Source organism: Monodon monoceros, unplaced genomic scaffold (assembly GCF_005190385.1).
Source record: "Monodon monoceros isolate NGI ecotype Baffin Bay Population unplaced genomic scaffold, NGI_Narwhal_1 Super_Scaffold_7, whole genome shotgun sequence".
In the NCBI taxonomy this organism is placed as follows: domain Eukaryota; kingdom Metazoa; phylum Chordata; class Mammalia; order Artiodactyla; family Monodontidae; genus Monodon; species Monodon monoceros.
Genome location: NW_021703784.1, coordinates 5,641,144 through 5,658,804, shown reverse-complemented (window position 1 = coordinate 5,658,804; position 17,661 = coordinate 5,641,144). Strand labels below are relative to the sequence as shown.

General features: G+C 41.8%; 1 pseudogene; it reads left to right on the top strand.

Moving 5' to 3' along the window:
• Nucleotides 1–13,456: 13,456 nt before the first annotated feature.
• Nucleotides 13,457–17,661, top strand: part of LOC114886849 — a 97,434-nt pseudogene continuing 93,229 nt past the window's right edge.

The following is a 17,661-nucleotide window of genomic DNA, read 5'->3' as shown; positions in this document are numbered from 1 at the left end:
ATCACTGGGCATCCCATAGAGAGAAGGGGGGCAGTGAGGCATTGTACAGAGAAATCTGGACTGAGTGTCAGCAGAATTAAGTTCTAGTTCTGGCCTTGTCAACCTGAGTGATCATAAGCAAGACATTATTTTTCTGGGATTTAATTATTTTATTATTTAAAATATGTGGAGCTAGAGCAGAGGTGTTTTATGTTCCTTCCTATTTTATGAAAACTTGGTTCACGATGATCACACATGCTTTTGGTTGGCTGCCCCAAATGCCCTACAAGTGGTACCACACTCAGGTCTGGTCTCCTGGGCATGGTATCTAGGTCTACAGTGAAACCTACCCTGCTACTTTCTACCCTTCTTGCTGTTAAGCTGTCATACTCAGTTAGACACAGTCAATTATCTTGCAGCTTATCTGCAATATAAACACAATACAATTATTTTTCAGATCTGCGAAACCAGGTCTTGATAAGTTGCTTGCCAGATTGGGACAGGGTCCCTTCATCTCTAAAAAGATTGAATTGAAGTAAACAGTTCTTGAAGCCTCATTTTCCAATAAGACAGTATGCATCTATTTAAGAACTCTACATGTCTCAAAGCAAAATAATGACTAAAAATTAACAGTAGACATTTGAAGAAGAAATACAAAACTGAGGCGTTGTCAGCTCTGCATCACGTGGCATTAACCTAGCTTTGGAGGTTAGGAGCATTCAACAGATTAAGAAATGTTATAGGAAAAATCCATCATCTAGAAGCAACAGTTGCCACACATTGGGGATCACCCCCTTGAGTCAGCCTGATGATTCATTATGGGGCCAGCTTGTTGCCAATATGACCATAAATAGATCACTCAACACTGCAACAGGAAGGTTATTTGATGTGCACTGAGCTAGGCGAGTGAAGGGGTCGGCTCCTGTTCTCTGATTGCCTTTTTTCTCTCTGTATTTCAGCAGCCTTCGTAAGCCTTCCTCACTCAGTAAAACCTCCGACAGCCCCTGGGGAGAGGTGAGCTCAGTTTTCTCCTCCCTCCCTCCTTCTATTCCTTGTTTCTTTTGACAAGCATGAGGCTTCTCACTCAGTTCTCCTCCCTCCTTTGGGTTATAGGAGAAAGGAGGTGGTTATTGAATGTTTCTCAGTGACACCTAAAATCTGGGTAACAATTTGGTAAAGAGCAAAGGATTTTTACTCCTTTCTTCCTTGGACCACCATGAAAAGCAGTGCCTATTAGTATTCTCAGGTGGTTTACACATTCTTAGAGATGATTGTTCCTCAGTTGCTTTAAGAAGGATGAAAAGAATCATCTAAGCACTAGGATATTCAGACCTTACATTAAAAGTTTATATTGATATTTATATTTAATATTTTTATAGTTATAGCTATATAACTATCCATAGATATATATGTGTGTATATTCAATTATGTATATTCCTGTATGTGTGCTTGTGTTCAACATATTCTTCTTTCAAGTGTATGTCTATGTGTATCTGTGTTTAACCCTTAGAATGCCAACCTATCATCCATTAACTCTTTGGCTATGAGGTCCATTGACTTGTACTTTCACATAAAACATCTCAATGCTCTCTGAATTAGTAACACAGCGTAACCCAGATACTCACACCTTTTATACAAGCTTAAAAGGAGGGAGATAATGTATCTGATTACCAAAGAAACTGAATTTAGGCTGGAATCTTGGCAGAGGGGTGGAAATTATTTCATGAGTCACTACTTTTTCATTAGAAGATATAGCACTAACCCACTAAATTCTACTTAAGGTTTTATGTTGAACTCAGGTGACATTTAAATTTTGGATGTTATGACAGATTCAATGCCCTATAGAATGATCAACCTTATCATGAAATCCTCCAAAAATAATGTTTCATATTCAGAAATGCACTTTATTACATGTATTAAATTCAGTGAATTTATATTAGAAGCAGAAAATGTTGGAAAATATTCCTTAGGAGTAAGTTCTCTAAACATCAAAATTAGAATAAATTTGTCATACCTAAACAAGTCTACTGTTTTAAACTGAGCTCTTATTGAAGGAAGACAAAGATGTTGGAGACAGACAGAAAAAAAAAAACAACCAACTTATTCATCCGTTGCTCTTTGAATAGCCTGAGACAATGGACATTCCCAGTAACAAAAGTTTTATTTTGTTTAGAATACCAAGTATTTCTAAATAAAAGAATAGTCACTGTATCATTATTTTGCTTTTAATCAGCCTGATTTGTGGACACATGCTAGAGAAGAAGTTGACAAGCATCCACTAAATAAACAGGTTTCCCTGCATTAGAAAACGATTTAGGAGTCAGAATGCAATTAGAAACAAGTGACCTGAGAAAAGGTCACAGAATTCTGTGGTGGCATTATTCCTCTGCAATGTTTTCTATCACCTATGTGTGTACCCGTGCAATGCTCTGTCCCAGAGTAGTAAAAAAATAGTTGGTAAGAAAAGTCTTTGTTCTTTCAATTATTGTTATTATACAAATAAAGCCATATTTTTTTTAGTGCTCACTAGCATGTCTTTAAGGAAACTGTTTTGAATTAAAGGTAGTCATATTTCCCATTCTCTTCTTTCTCTACTGGATCTCCTTCCAAAAACTTTAGCAATCAGATCTGATATTACTGCTTGAAATTTTATTAAAAAGAAACAAACAGGGCACGAATATTAGGAAGCTCCCTTTACTGAAACATCTAGGGATAATTAACAAGAGGAGAGATACCGAACAAACTCAACATGCCTGTACACATCACTTTAAAAGAAATTTACATTTTATTATTATTTTTTTTAACTTTTTATTTTATATTGGAGTAGAGACAATTAACAATGTTATGATAATTTCAGGTGCACAGCAAAGGGACTCAGCCATACGTATACGTGTCCATTCTCCCCCAAACTCCCCTCCCATCCAGGCTGCCACATAACATTGAGCAAAGTTTTAAAAGTATGCACACCAACAATGAAACGGAGGGATGCAAAACCATGGACGGCAGCACGTCAGAGACCAGAGACTGATAACAATAGAATCAGGAAGGTTAAGGCCAAAGGAAACCAAAAGGGCCTTTCAAGCTATATTTGGAACAGGAAGATGAATGTAGAAGGTAACTAGTTGGGAGTAATGATATAATGTTATCAGATGGTGGAGAAAAGGCAAAACTACATAAATAACATTTTGCTTCTGGAAAAATGGTGCTTGAACCGAAAAAGATATTTTAAAAATCAGCAAAAGGGATAAGAAATTTAAATTAAAGAGAAAAGGATTGAGGAACCTGTAGCCATGTTTAGTATTCATGCCTAGAATAATTTCTTCCCAGAAAACAGGAAGCTTTTGGAGGTGTGATTGTCAAAATGCAATCTGTAATCTTGTAAAAGCTACAAAAAAATTGGAAAGTTCATGAAAGGTTAGTGATACAGATTTACTCTATTTTCAAAAGAAAAAAAAATGGAATTCTGCAAAAATAGAGTTAACATCAATCTCACAACACAAAAGCTACACATGAGTTCCTGTTCCCTCATAAGGACTGTAAATATCTATGGTACGAAAAACACTTTAAAAGAGAAAAGTACCACACTCTAATGAGCCTATTATCCTAACAAAATAAGTACCTTCACTTTTGTTCATTGCTTCCCAATTCTCACCTACACAAAGATACACTTTTTTTGCATTTGCAGAGAGTAAGCCTACATTTTTAAGTGTATTTCTTTAATTTCCCATTATATCAATATGGCGTGTTTTTAAAATTTTTCTTAGATTTCACAAGGATAAATTTAAATGAATATATAATATTCTATCATATACATGTGTACAATTTAATCATTCATTTATTATTAAACACTTTTTGACTTTATAAATCATTCTGAAATGATGATTTAATATATATAGCTTTTCTCAATTTCTTAGAAGAGTTGATTTGAACCCCATCCCCAAAATGGGTTCAAGAGATCACTACTTATAAACGCTGTATGAACCTAGACATATGCTACAAAATTACACTGTAAAGTGATAATGACTTATTTTGAAACCAGCACTATTTTATAATCATCTTGACAGCACTGTGAATTATTATTCTGATTTAATTGGATGGAAATTTTAATGGATATACAATGGAACTCCAAGATGATATGTGTATTTATTTAGTTTCATGGAGGCAAAAATTGTCTATAAACTTATTTATTATTTCTCTTGTGTGTAATATTCCTTTATGAATTTTGTGCATTAATGAGAGTCAAAGTTTCCTTTCAAATTGTGTTTTATATTTTATATTATATTATGTTATACATGATTTTTCATATTTGGATTGATTCCTTGATCATTTGCCTCTTGTAATAGTCTTTATTTTAAAGTCTATTTTGCCTGATATAAGAATTGCTACTCCAGCTTTCTTTTGATTTCCATTTGCATGGAATATCTTTTTCCATCCCCTAACTTTCAGTCTGTATGTGTCCCTAGGTCTGAAGTGGGTCTCTTGTAGACAGCATATATACAGATCTCATTTTTGTATCCATTCAGCCAGTCTATGTCTTTTGGTTGGAGCATTTAATCCATTTACATTTAAGGTAGTTATTGATATGTATGTTCCTGTTACCATTTTCTTAATTGTTTTGGGTTTGTTATTGTAGGTCTCTCCCTTCTCTTGTGTTTTCTGCCTGGTGAAGTTCCTTTAGCATTTGTTGTAAAGCTGGTTTGGTGGTGCTGAATTCTCTTAGCTTTTGCTTGTCTGTAAACGTTTTAATTTCTCTGTTGAATCTGAATGAGGTCCTTGCTGAGTAATCCTGGTTGTAGGTTTTTCCCTTTCATCACTTTAAATATGTCCTTCCACTCCCTTCTGGCTTGCAGAGTTTCTGCTGAAAGATCAGCTGTTAACATTATGGGGATTCCCTTGTATGTTATTTGTTGTTTTTCCCTTGCTGCTTTAAATATTTTTTCTTTGTATTTAATTTTTGATAGCTTGATTAATATGTGTCTTGGTGTGTTTCTCCTTAGATTTATTCTGTATGGGACTCTGCACTTCCTGGACTTCATTGACTATTTCCTTTCCCATATTAGGGAAGTTTTCAACTATAGTCTCTTCAAATATTTTCTCAGTCCCTTTCTTTTTCTCTTCTTCTTCTGGGACCCCTATAATTCAAATGTTGGTGCATTTAAAGTTGTCCCAGTGGTCTCTGAGACTGTTTTCAATTATTTTCATTCTTTTTTCTTTATTCTGCTCTGTGGTAGTTATTTCCATTATTTTATCTTCCAGGTCACTTATCCGTTCTTCTGCCTCAGTTATTCTGCTATTGTTTCCTTCTAGAGAATTTTTAATTTCATTTATTGTGTTGTTCATCATTGTTTGTTTGCTTTTTAGTTCTTCTAGGTCCTTGTTAAATGTTTCTTGTATTTTCTCCATTCTATTTCCAAGATTTTGGATCATCTTTACTATCATTACTCTGAATTCTTTTTCAGGTAGACTGCCTATTTCTTCTTCATTTGTTTGGTCTGATGGGTTTTTACCTTGCTCCTTCATCTACCGTGTGTTTCTCTGTCTTCTCATTTTGCTTAACTTACTGAGTTTGGGGTCTCCCTTATGCAGGCTGCAGGTTCGTAATTCCCATTGTTTTTGGTGTCTGCTCCCAGTGGCTTAGGTTGGTTCACTGGTTTGTGTAGGCTTCCTGGTGGAGGGGACTGGTGCCTGTGTTCTGGTGGATGAGTCTGAATCTTGTCTTTCTGGTGTGCAGGACTGCATCCAGATGTGTGTTTTGGGGTGCCTGTGACCTTATTATGATCTTAGGCAGCCTCTCTGCTAATGGGTGGGGCTGTGTTCCTGTCTTGCTAGTTGTTTGGCATAGGGTGTACAGCACTGTAGCTTGCTGGTTGTTCAGTGGAGCTAAGTTTTTAGCTCCTTTGGGTAAATACCAAGGAGCATGATTGCTGGATTCTGTAGTAAGAGTGTGTTTGGTTTTGTATGAAACTGACAAGATGTTTCCCAAGTGGTTGTACCAGTCTATATGCCCACCAGCAATGAATGGGAGCTCCTGTTTCTCCACATCCTTGCCAGCAATTGATGTTGTCAGTGATCTGGATTTTGACCATTCTAATAGGTATGTAGTGGTAGGTACCTACTTAGGTAGGTCGTTTTAATTTGCATTTCCCTGATGACACTGATGTGGAGAATCTCTTCATATGCCATTTGTCATCTGTATATCTTCTTTGAGGTGTCTGTTAAGGTCTTTGGCTCACTTTTTAATAGTATTTTTTGTTCTTATTATTGAGTTTTAAGAGATCTTTGTATATTTTGGGTAACAGTCCTTTATCAGATGTCTTTTGCAAATTTTTATATTCATTTTTGCTCCATTTGTGAGAGGAATGGATTTGGACAAATCAAAATCCTCATAGAGTATCAGTTTCCCCATGTGCCATGTGAAGCAATACAACTCATGGTATGTGGTTGGCAGTCTGCAAGACGGTCTCCAATGGCCCCGACCTTTTAATATCGACATCCTTTCCTTCAGTGTTGGCTGCAGTTACTGACTTGCTTAAAAAAAAAAATTATATTGGAGTATAGCTGATTAACAGTGATGTGTTAGTTACAGGTGTACAGCAAAATGATTCAGTTATACCCATACAAGTATCCATTCATTTTCAATTTATTTCCCATTTAGGTTATTAAAGAATATTGAATGCAGTTCCCTATCCTGTACAGTAGGTCCTTATTTGTTATCTGTTTTAAATATAGTAGTGTGTACATGTCAATATCAAACTTTGCTTTTAATGAACAGAAAACTGTGGCCATGTCAGGACTTCACTTCCAAGCTTGGGTTATAAGCAGGACTTGGCTTCCATCTCAGGTTCTCCCTCTCATCTCTCCAGAATCATTTCACTCTGAGAGAAACCAGCTACTGTGGAAAGGCAGTCCTGTGGACAGGCACACATGGCAAGGAACTAGGGGCTACCAACAGCCATGCATGAAATCCTGGAATTGGGTCCTCTTGGAGTTGAACCCTGAGATGCCTGCAGGCCCTGCCAACACCTTGATTGCAGCCTTCTAACAGACCCTGTGTCATAAACCATGTAGCTAAGACACTTCCAGATTCCTGACCCACAGAAACCCACAGAAAATGAATGTTTGTTGTTTGCAGCAGCTAGGTTTGGGAGTGCTTTGTTATGCCGCAATCAATAACCAATGCACTTCACCAGTGGTGCTATCATTTAAAACCTATATGCTGAGCTTTTGAGAGAGATTAACAAAAAAACAAACCAGGAAGGAGCAGGCCTTGGGAAACTTATGAAATTAGGAAAGGATACATACACCGACTTATGACAATTTTGAGGCATACCTATCATAATGTGCTTGTAGTTCGCTAGTCCACCCAGCGTGTGGATGTTTAAAGAAGAAATAGCAGGTGTTTCTGTTAAGATTTCCATGAGAAGCTGAGTTAGGAAGAGTGCTTAGTCACATAGCCCTCACTGAAAGGACTGATTACCTCTAAGGGTTACCCAGTAGGTCATCTGAGGTCCCTGTTGAATCTCTCTTAATTTTATTTCCACTTTTAAACTTGTATGAATAGTTCTGATGATAATTACCAAATGTTGATATGTATGGAAAATCAGCATTCCACAAATATCCAACTTGGGCAGCTTTCATACACGTGTGGCTGCTTGAAATTCAGCAAATTTCATTAGAATCACATGTTTGCTTAGAGAAATAGTCAAAAACCGTGCTGAGAACACACACACACAAACACAAACACACACACACACACAAGTAGATGCAGAAAAGAAGAAATCTTAGGTCGAACTTGTAAGAAATGCTCAAAGTTGGATTGGATCTTCTGAGATCCCTCACTGCTATTATTATTGCTAATCTGGATATGTCTCTTAATACTCTGTCTCAAGAGATTGCTATACTTAATGAGACAATAATACTGTTATATATTGCAGGGTTGCTCACTTCCTACATTTTAATTATTCTTTAATGCAGTCTATGCTAAAGAGCATCTTTGCTCAATTGCTAAAATACTATTGCAATCATTATCAAGAATATACATAGTCTCCATCAATTACCATCTTCAACTGCTTTTCAGATATATTTCCCCATCATCTCCACCATCCACTAGTCTTTAGGAATCCGTCAAGAAAACTTGTCTAGAGATATAGAGAACAAACATATGGACACCAAGGGGGGAAAGTGGCAGGGAGCGGGAGTGGTGTGAAGAATTGGGAGATTGGGATTGACATATATACACTAATATGTATAAAATGGATAACTAATAAGAACCTGCTGTTTTAAAAATAAATAAATAAATAAAAAGAAAATTTGCCCATATTCCTTATCATTTCAGTTCCTTCTTCAAGTTTTTCTTCCTCAACCAAAATCCTGCCCTCCTCTGAAATAACCTCAAGGATCCTGAACAAGGAGGATATTTATGACCCACATTACAACCTGAGGAGCTTCATTCTGAGTACTCTTTGATCTTCACAACCTCTTTGGCCTTCCCTGATGCTCTCTTCATGCTTAGAACCTCTCCACTTTCACAGCCACCCCTGGACATCTTAAACTCCAGGTGGCAAAAGAGAATTCTTGATTTTCTGCCAGTCCTCACCCCCTTCAGCACCTGCTCCTCTATAGTTTTCCCCACCTCAGTAAAAAGGACCACCTGTTGCTTGAACAAACATCTAGGAGTCACCCTTGATGCCTCTCTTCCTTTGATTCCCCACAACCATGGGACCACTCGTCCCATGTCCACCTCTACCTGGTCATTCAGATCTTGGCTTAAATGTTCTTTAATCAGAGACCTTCCTTCCCCACTCAATGTGTGGTGATGACTTACCGTCATGTCTTTCTATGTCAGTCATCATCACCACCTGATATGTTCTCCTTTTTTTTTTGTTTATTGTCTGTTTCTCCCTGCCCTCTGCTCCCATTATTAGAATATAATTCCATGAGGGCAGGGACCTTGCCAGTCTTATTAACCGTCATGGTCAGGCACATGGTTAATGAGCAAAACACGTCTGTGAAATTCATCTTAACCCCACTCCTCTCCCTCCTGACTACAGTGAAGCTACAGCAAGGCTCCACACTGAAACCCCCCTCACTGTGACCTGTGGTCCCTCAACACACCCCGAATTCCCAGTCGTCCTGTCTGCTTCTGATGCTGCTATGGACCTGCTAGTACTTCTCCTCCTGGAACTCTAGACCCCTCCTATCCTTATCTTCCCTTTTACTTCCAGTGCTAATTTCTGACTCTGCTCTCTCTTTTTCTACTCTCCAGCAGCCAAGAGTAGCTCAAAAAGTTCATAACATGGAGCTGGTTTGACCCATAATAAACACATGCTCACTCAGGCCAGCAGACCCCTCACTCCTTAGTTCTGCTGTTTCAGCTGTTATCTTGTTAGCTCCTTACCAGACTTCTACAGGAGCTATAACAAATTCTAGTCCTTCCTCACCTCTCACACCGTATGATTGGAGTCATCTATGAGGGCTGCTTCTTCTCTCTTTAGTTGTGACTGTACCCTTCTAGTCGGTTGATATCTCAGCGCCTTCACCCATGAAATCCTCCCTCCTTTTCTAAGGAATAGGATGATTTCTTTTATCTTCACACTTTATCCCTCCACATCCCCACCAAGGTTCCCTTGGCATTTTATTGCATCAATTACTTTTTCCTCATGGATCATAAATTTCTCCCCCTCTATAAATATGTCCAGGTCTCCATCATTCTAAAAACTATCTTCCCTGTATCTTACTAACATATGAACTGTCTTCAGTCCTTCATTTTACATGCAGGAAGAAGAAGTCTATTGTTGTGGCCTCAATTTCCTTACAACCAGTTCACTCTTTGACACCTGCTGTTCTGCTTTGTTAATCCTCTTGACTATTTTGGGTTCCTCCATCCTTTGAGTTCTGGCTAATTTCTGCCTGTTAAATTTCTCCAGAGTGCTGCGTTTATCCACTGTCCTTCCTCCTTTCTCCCTTGGAGACTGTGCCTAATGGTTTCAATTATTTTCATGTTAACAATCCCAAACTCTGTATTTGTGGTCCTAACTCTTAACCCTAACCTCAATACCATGCCTACGACAATTCACCAAATATCTTACCAGGGATGTGCCTCCAACATTTCAAATTGATCAGATTTCAATCCAGACATTGCCTTTGATTCAAACCTACCTCCTCTCTTCTATGTTTTTGCTATTGATTCCCTCAAATACTGTTTACCCAACTACAAAAATTTGGAGTGATCTTTTACATTATTTTTTTCTTCCAGCCTCATAGCTCATCACATTTTCAGCTAAGCCCAGAATGAACACGTTATGGGTGGGTTCTTAGAACAAGCATATAGTGGTTTCTGGTCTGTGATGCAATGAGAAAAATACAGCCGTCCACGAAATTAAAAGATTATACACAAAATTAAAAATCATCAACCCAGAGGACTGCCCTTTGTTCTGAGATTATGCTCTTCATGTGTTAAAAGAGTCTTGTTTTCATAAAGTAAAATTGATAGTAGTGTTTAATTTGTTTTAACATCCTCGTGTGGCAAAATCATGCAAGGCTTTATTTTTTAATCATCTATTAAATCTAAAAATCGAGAAGGTTCTGCTATAAATTCCTCATTTGCCATCCCTCCTTTCCATTCCCAATTTCACCACCTAGCTCAGGGTTTTATTATCTTTTTTCTTGATAATTGCAGCAACCTCCTAATCAATTTATTGGTTTCTATGGCTTTGCTCTTTTCCAAATATCCTACATACAGACCACAGTCAGAGGAAACTTCTAAAACCTTGGCCTTGGTCGCGTCTCGTTCCTTCTCAACACCCCCGAACGGCCAGCATCATGATGATCTCTGTCATCTACTGAGATTCAAGATCCAGCCAAATGCCAGGTCCAGCCCTTAGACTCTGTGGTCCCACACTTGACACTTCCTTGTCCAGCCAACCTAGGCACTCTCTAGCTCACTACCTTGTTTTGTTTTCTTCTTAGTTTGTCCCCATCGTGGATCCTCTGACGTATTCGTTTATGTGTCTACTATCTGTCTCCTTCCCACACTTATGCTAGATTATAAGTCACTTGTGGCCAGAAATTTTATTTTTGTTCACTACTGATCTCTAAGGCCTACTCCACGTTATATGTCTTCTATCATTGTTGAAGAATGTAAATGGGAAAAAAAGAATGAATGACCAAAAAAGAAGAAATGAAATCTCTCCTAACAACTCTCCTTAGGTCAATGGTTCTCAGCTAGGGATGGCTTTGCTCACAGGGTCAGATGGTGTGCGTGTCTCTTCCTTCTTGGCAACAAAGAGAAATTCAGTCATGTACGTAGGAAAACCAGCAGTGCACACTCCTTTGTGACTGCCCACTTTAGGGGACAAACGGTGTCATCTGATGCTCCTGGCCATGGGAGAATGGACGGTGCTGGTCTCCCCACCAGGAGTTGCTAGAAGTTAGGTAACTTATGAACAAAACTGGTGATGGTGAATAGAGAGAAAAGGGCAGTCAAAGATGAGGCTGTTACTCTGGAAACCCAACAGCCCTTCAGCAAAAGAACTCAATGCATCAATTGTCAGTTCAGCTGAACTATTTGTGAATGGAATGCTTTCTGTTGAATGAATGAATGCAGTTCCATAATTCACAAAGTCTGACTCAAAATGGGCTGAGAGATGGAGCACGATCTGACTGATCGATTACTGTACATTTTCCCTCCTGCAAACCACAGCCATTTGGATTTACTCCATCACCCAGACATTAGTAAGCCACAGCCAGTTGTAGGAGAAGCCCTGTCATTTATAATGTGACTAGATAATTGTTCATCGGCTATTTTCCACACTGAGAAGCATTTTTGATCTGAGGATTAAAGTCTTTAGGCCAATGATGACCTTCCACTTACACCTTTCTTCCAGTTAGAAGAATCTTATGGCCGTGAATTGTAGAGTTCTAGAATTCAGAAGGTCTACAGAAGTCTTTCAATTTCCTTCTGATGTCTTTTTGCAAACTGTGCCAAATTCACTAAGAAATATGCTTAATAGAAATGCGGTTAAAACTTTCTGAAAGGGATACCCTTGGTTCTGGTCTCCCTGGTCTTACAATCAGAAAGCTTTGTTGTTGTTGTTTTGTTGTGTTTTCTCTCCAACGCTAGACTGGCAAATCCCCCTTCTAACTTGTCCCTTTTTACCCCATTTTCTAAGGAGCTGTCAGAACTACTGACCCTTACTTAGGAAAGAGGCATATAGTACAGAATATACCCTAATAGTTTCCCATTACATGCAGATTCTGCTTAGGGAAACATTTTATTTAACCCAAGGTCTCCAGCAGTTTTACCATAGCCTCATTTTCAAAATATAGTTCTATATGTTGATCAGTCCTTCCAGAAATAAGGAAAAGATGCAGAGAAATTGCCCTAATATCCTTAATACATTTTGTACCCTTAAAATTAGGATGCAACCTATCCTTACTTTTCATCAAACTAGAAGGCTAAATGTCAAGTAAAACTTCTCTCCATAATCAAGTCTTACTGGTCGGGGTCAAGGTGGCATCATGTCATCTAAAATCCTGCCACAAGAGGGAGTAAAACCCAGCGATCTGCAGCCCATCGCCCTGCCCGAACAGCAAGGTTGGCTGTTTTACCTTTTTCTCTTTAAACAAATGATTCTCAGCTCAGTTGCCCCAGAAAAACACCAGCATCTGGTGTGCTGTGTTTATTCTGAGGTTACTATTTCTAAAAATAGTTTTCTGAAAAATTGCCCTCGCAGGCTGGGAAGCACGCAGGCGGAGTGGTGAGCGAGTGGGAGGTACTGCTGCCCGGAGGGAGGCTGGAGGCTGGGAGTGCAGGACAAGAAAGCACTAAAAAAGCACAAAACTCGTTGACATGCGAGGGCTGCAGGTGCCCATGAGGAGGGTGGCAGGCTAGAGCCAACAGGCCTGACAGAAGCAGAAGGTCGGCTGGGAGCTGTGAACATCCGTGCTGAGCCCCCCAGAAATGAAGAAGCAATTTGAGGCTGGGTTGCCCCTCACGGGCGGCAAAAGGGGGTGGCTCTGGGCAAGAGGTTTGCTTTAGCCAGATGGCAGCAGAAGAAGGAGGACTTGCCAAACTCTGCTGGTCTTCCAGACAGCACAGGGGAAAGTGTGTGTGTGTGTGTGTGTGTGTGTGTGTGTGTGTGTGTGTGTGTCCACATGCACATGCTAGAAGGTGGCGAGAGGAGAAAGTCAAGATTTTAGGGGTTCTTTCCATTTTCCTTGCCCAAGTTATCCAATCTTCCAATTCCTAGGAAAGTCTTACCATTTTTAGAGAGGCATTTGTGTTTTTCTATGGGTTCCATTCTAAGATGCCCTGAAGAACTAAAGTAAAGAACTTCAATAGTGGACTTTCTGTCCCTCTGAAGGGTATTGGGGGCAATAGTCCAGGTATCCCAGTGGGGAGCTGTGTGCTTCTCCTCTTCAGACACCCAGCCCTCTATGCAGTGGCTCCAGCTTCCCTTTCGCGTCTCTTGTCGCCATGTTGCCTTTGGAGAGTCAACTCCAGCTGCCCTTCTGTGGGGTGGGGACAGGTGGCAGCAGTCAGGTCCTGGATGGCACCACAGAGCACGTGAGAGAATCCAGTGCACAGACCACGCTGTACCAGCTGCTCCCCTCTTCCGCGGACCCCAAGGCATGTAGGAAGTAGGTTCTCTAGGTCTCCTCCAAGGCAGGTTGCCGAAGGCGGGGCTTCTCTGTGTCATCCTGATGAAATCTCAGGAGGATTTAGTCCACTTGGACACTGGGGGAGTCCACTCTCTGAGCTTTCAGGGTCACTGCTGAAATGTACAGGCTCTGAGTCTCTGGGTTCAAGCAGAAAGAAGACCAGCCTGGGTAATAAGAGCATTCTGGTTTCCAGCGCCTGCTCTGTTCAGATCTAACTCTGATTTCAGACAATTCATCGAACTCCTCTCAGCCTCCATTTTGCCATCTCTAAAATGAGAATGTCCCATGAGACTTTCTGTGGGATCTTTTTCTGGTTCAAAAGGTCCACAACTTCTGTCTGGTGAACGGAGATCTCCAACCACATCTAGCCCAGCGCCTCCACCCAAGAGTCAGTAGGGAGAGGCCTGGGGTAGAGTGCCCGCCTGCCCCAGGGTGCAGAGCCATACCGTGTGTAGGAGGAAGCAAATTTAGAAGGAAACAAGCTTCATTTATTCTGCCTGATATGGTTATCTCTGTGAGGCTTGTGCCCATGCAAGCGAGATGAGGCTGAGGTCGCAGGGGAGGGGGACAAGCCTTCAGATGTCAAATGTTTAGCAAAGACTCTGAAGTCTGACAACTGAGACTTCCGCTAACTTTTGTCTCTACTTTTACAGAAAGGGAAAGAGGGAGAGGTGCGAAAGGGGTGGGAGACAGAGAGGAAAAGAGAATGAGAGAGAGAGTGACAAAAAGAAGATAAAAATTGATCCACATATGAGACTATCATCATGTAGGTTTCATGCAAAGATTAGGCAAATATTATCTAAATGACGCGTCATCTGGGACTTTTTTCTCTGACTGTCTTTCAGACAATCCCTGGCTATCATTCTGAACTAACGCTGAACTTCAAGCCACCGTGACACCTCCACGTGACCATGGAAATTGTCTGAGTGCTGAGAAGCATGAATGGGCCAACCACCTGAGAATCACACCAGGGTAGGATGAGCACGTTCCTAAAGCCTCTGCCTGCAGGGAGGGAGATAGGAAATGCACATGAAACGGTGGACAATTATCAATGCAACAGTGCAAAGGATGAAGCAGGGCTAAATTTTATACAGGTCAGGTACACAGAGGTGGAAAACACATCTGTGAGCCATGGCAGTCTAGGAAGTGTTCACCGGCGAGATGGGAATTGAGTGCTGAAGTAGGTGTGAGTTTATGTATACAGACGGGTGTGTTTTGAAAAAGGAATCATGAAAAAACCATTTAGTTGTCCGCCTTCCTCATCTCACCGTTAGCCAACCAAAGACATAAAATGTATCTCTCTGTGGTCCAAGTCTCTACATAGTAACCAGGAAAAGGCCCAGAGAAAGCTTTTCCAGTTTAAGTTATAATCATTGAGGGTGGAAAATTGGTGAGATGGCAAAACGATTGTGCATGAAGGTCCCTGATCTTGTCTGTGAAGCTTGGCTATGCCCAGCTCCATTGACTAAGGGTCAGGTCACTATTACAACCTCTCCACGTGAAGGTGATGCTACGTGTATAGGCAATTCCAGGGACACCCTCTCTGGTTTTTTAAAAAATACTTCAAATATAGCATTGAGTTAGTTGGCCTCTCCATCAAAAGGACAACAGCACGTGATAAAAGGAGGGCTGCCGTGGGAGGACTCCTGGGACACCAGGCTTGGTTAAACATTAGCATCTGAAAAGAAAACTAGTCGGAAACTTGAGATACTGGAGGATTTCAGGAAGGGAAGGCCTCGTCTGAGACCACAGAGGGGCTGCCAACAATGACCGTGATGCCTCAGTTCAAGGAAATGGGCAATCCCAGAGTGCACGACGGAGAAAAATGTTCTTAACTGTTTCCTCTGGAAATCACCCCTGAAGGGATGCCAGGCTCTTCTAGAATCTCTACTTACTGGTGCTTCTAGCCTGCTGGATGGGTGAGAGGTAAAGTACAGACCTGATGGGAAAAGTAGCAGAGTCCATGGCTCTTCCTCTAACCCCTCCACTCATCTGCTAACTGGAAAATTCTCCTGGGTCGGGTCCCACGAGGTCACACGGATTTCTCATTTCACGTGGACCGGAAGAGAAGCCACTGATGAAACACCAGAGGAGAGATTTTCCAACATGGTGTGATTTCGGAGACCCCTTCTGTCCCATCACGAGTATGTCACAGTCCCCCAAATCCTCCCCGCAAGAGGTAAGTGCAGAAACTGCAGAAAATGTCTATTCCAGTTTTGTCCAGGCTGCCCGTGGACGAAAATCATCCATGAGAGAGTCCTATGGCTTCAGTTATGCACTCTTCCTCTTCGTGCCCCATCCCGTTACCTCCCCAACCCCCAAAAGACAAAATACATCCAGAAACAAAGGATGGCGAGTGGGGCTGCGGCGACCTGAGAGCAGGTCTGTCTGGTGAGAGGAGAGTTGGGAGCTGGGTGAGAGGATGCAGGGCCAGCACTGCTATCCCCGGAGGCTGGGCGGAGCGGGGCACACGAAGGCTCACGAGCGGGGCAAGCTCTCCGACTGCAGGGCTCACAGAAGCCCCGCTAGACTCCTGGCCCCGGCACCTCCAGCCACATCGACTGCGTCCCTGCTCCTTTGTCTGCTGCCCCTGTGCCTGCCCGTCGGCTCCCCTCTCTGTCCTCATCCTGGGGAGCCAGCTGCAGCCTGTAGGAGAGACGGGCCCTGTCACGGCTGTCTCTAGTGTGTTATTGTTAGTGTTACGTTACAAGTCCCGTTTCCAGGCCGGGGTCCCTCGGGGGTCATAACTAGGAGAGGCCGTGACCTTGTCAATAAACAGAACCCCAATCCTTAATGTAACCGCTTTGCATCCCCTAGGCCTGCTCCAAGCGTTTATATATCAGATTCCTCTCCCGGGCAGGAGCATCTCAGGGGGGCTCCCCTGGAAACGCCAGATACAGGGCACGTGAAGTGGATCCGATGCTGTTCCTGGTGGCAGGTGGAAGTCAGCGTGGGCTTGGCCTGTGCCCGCCCAGAGCCCCCCACTTGTCACACAAGGGTGTATTGGGTGAATTACCACCAGTCTGAAGTTCCTCTTGCAGCTGAGTTCCCATAAGGACGAGGCCAGGACATCAGCCCTCAATAAAGTTCTAGTTCCCTTAGAGGACCCTTAGCTGACTTTGATACTGAGCTTCACGTGTAAGAGCACGGAGCAAACTGTAAGCAGAGTGTGGAGTAACCAGCAGAGAGACAAGGCTGGCTTCGACCACCTTCCATATTTTGCGCAGATGAATCTACCCAACGTCGTGTGTTTTCTTTCCCAAAGCAGAGCCAGCTGATGAAGGGTGGGTAGAGCCAAGCGGAAAAAATGATCCAGACTAGAGTCTGCTCACTCATTCAACAAATATTTCAAACTGGGCGCCTACCGTGTGCCAGGGATACAGTCCCCACCTGCACGTGGATGCCACACGAGTGAGAGAAATAAAAGACAGTGTGATGGGGGCCGGGGGTTGGGGAGCAATTTTTTGTTTCCTCTTTTGCATCTAATACTCAACTGTCTCAGAAACTCTTGATGCCATAGCCTTGGCCTCCAGAGCTGTCACTCTCCATCAGTCCCCTGGCTGAGCCCAAGGAGAAAGATATTCATGAGTGTCTATTGTTGGGACTGAGAGATTGACATTTAGAGAGAGAAGTAGTCCTCAACTCTGCGAACAAACGTAGCTTCAAAATTATACCAGCACTGGGAATTCCCTGGCTGTCTGGTGATTGACTCGGAGCTTTCACTGCTGGGGCCCAGGTTTGATCCCTGGTCAGGGAACTAAGATTCCACAAGCTGCACGGCACAGCCACACACAAAAAAAGTTATACCAACAGTGTTGGCTTGTTTCTAAGGCACTGCAAAGTGTTTATTGGGGCAAATGGGGGGAGAATGACAAGACGGTTGAGCTAAATGGGCTGTTATTATTTCTGCTGAGTGAATCATACTCAGTACAGAGCCAGAGGGAGCCAACCCTCTTCTTATAAATGGGGAAACTAAAGTCTGGAAAGAGAAAGATCTTTGTCTAGTCACAATATCAGCTC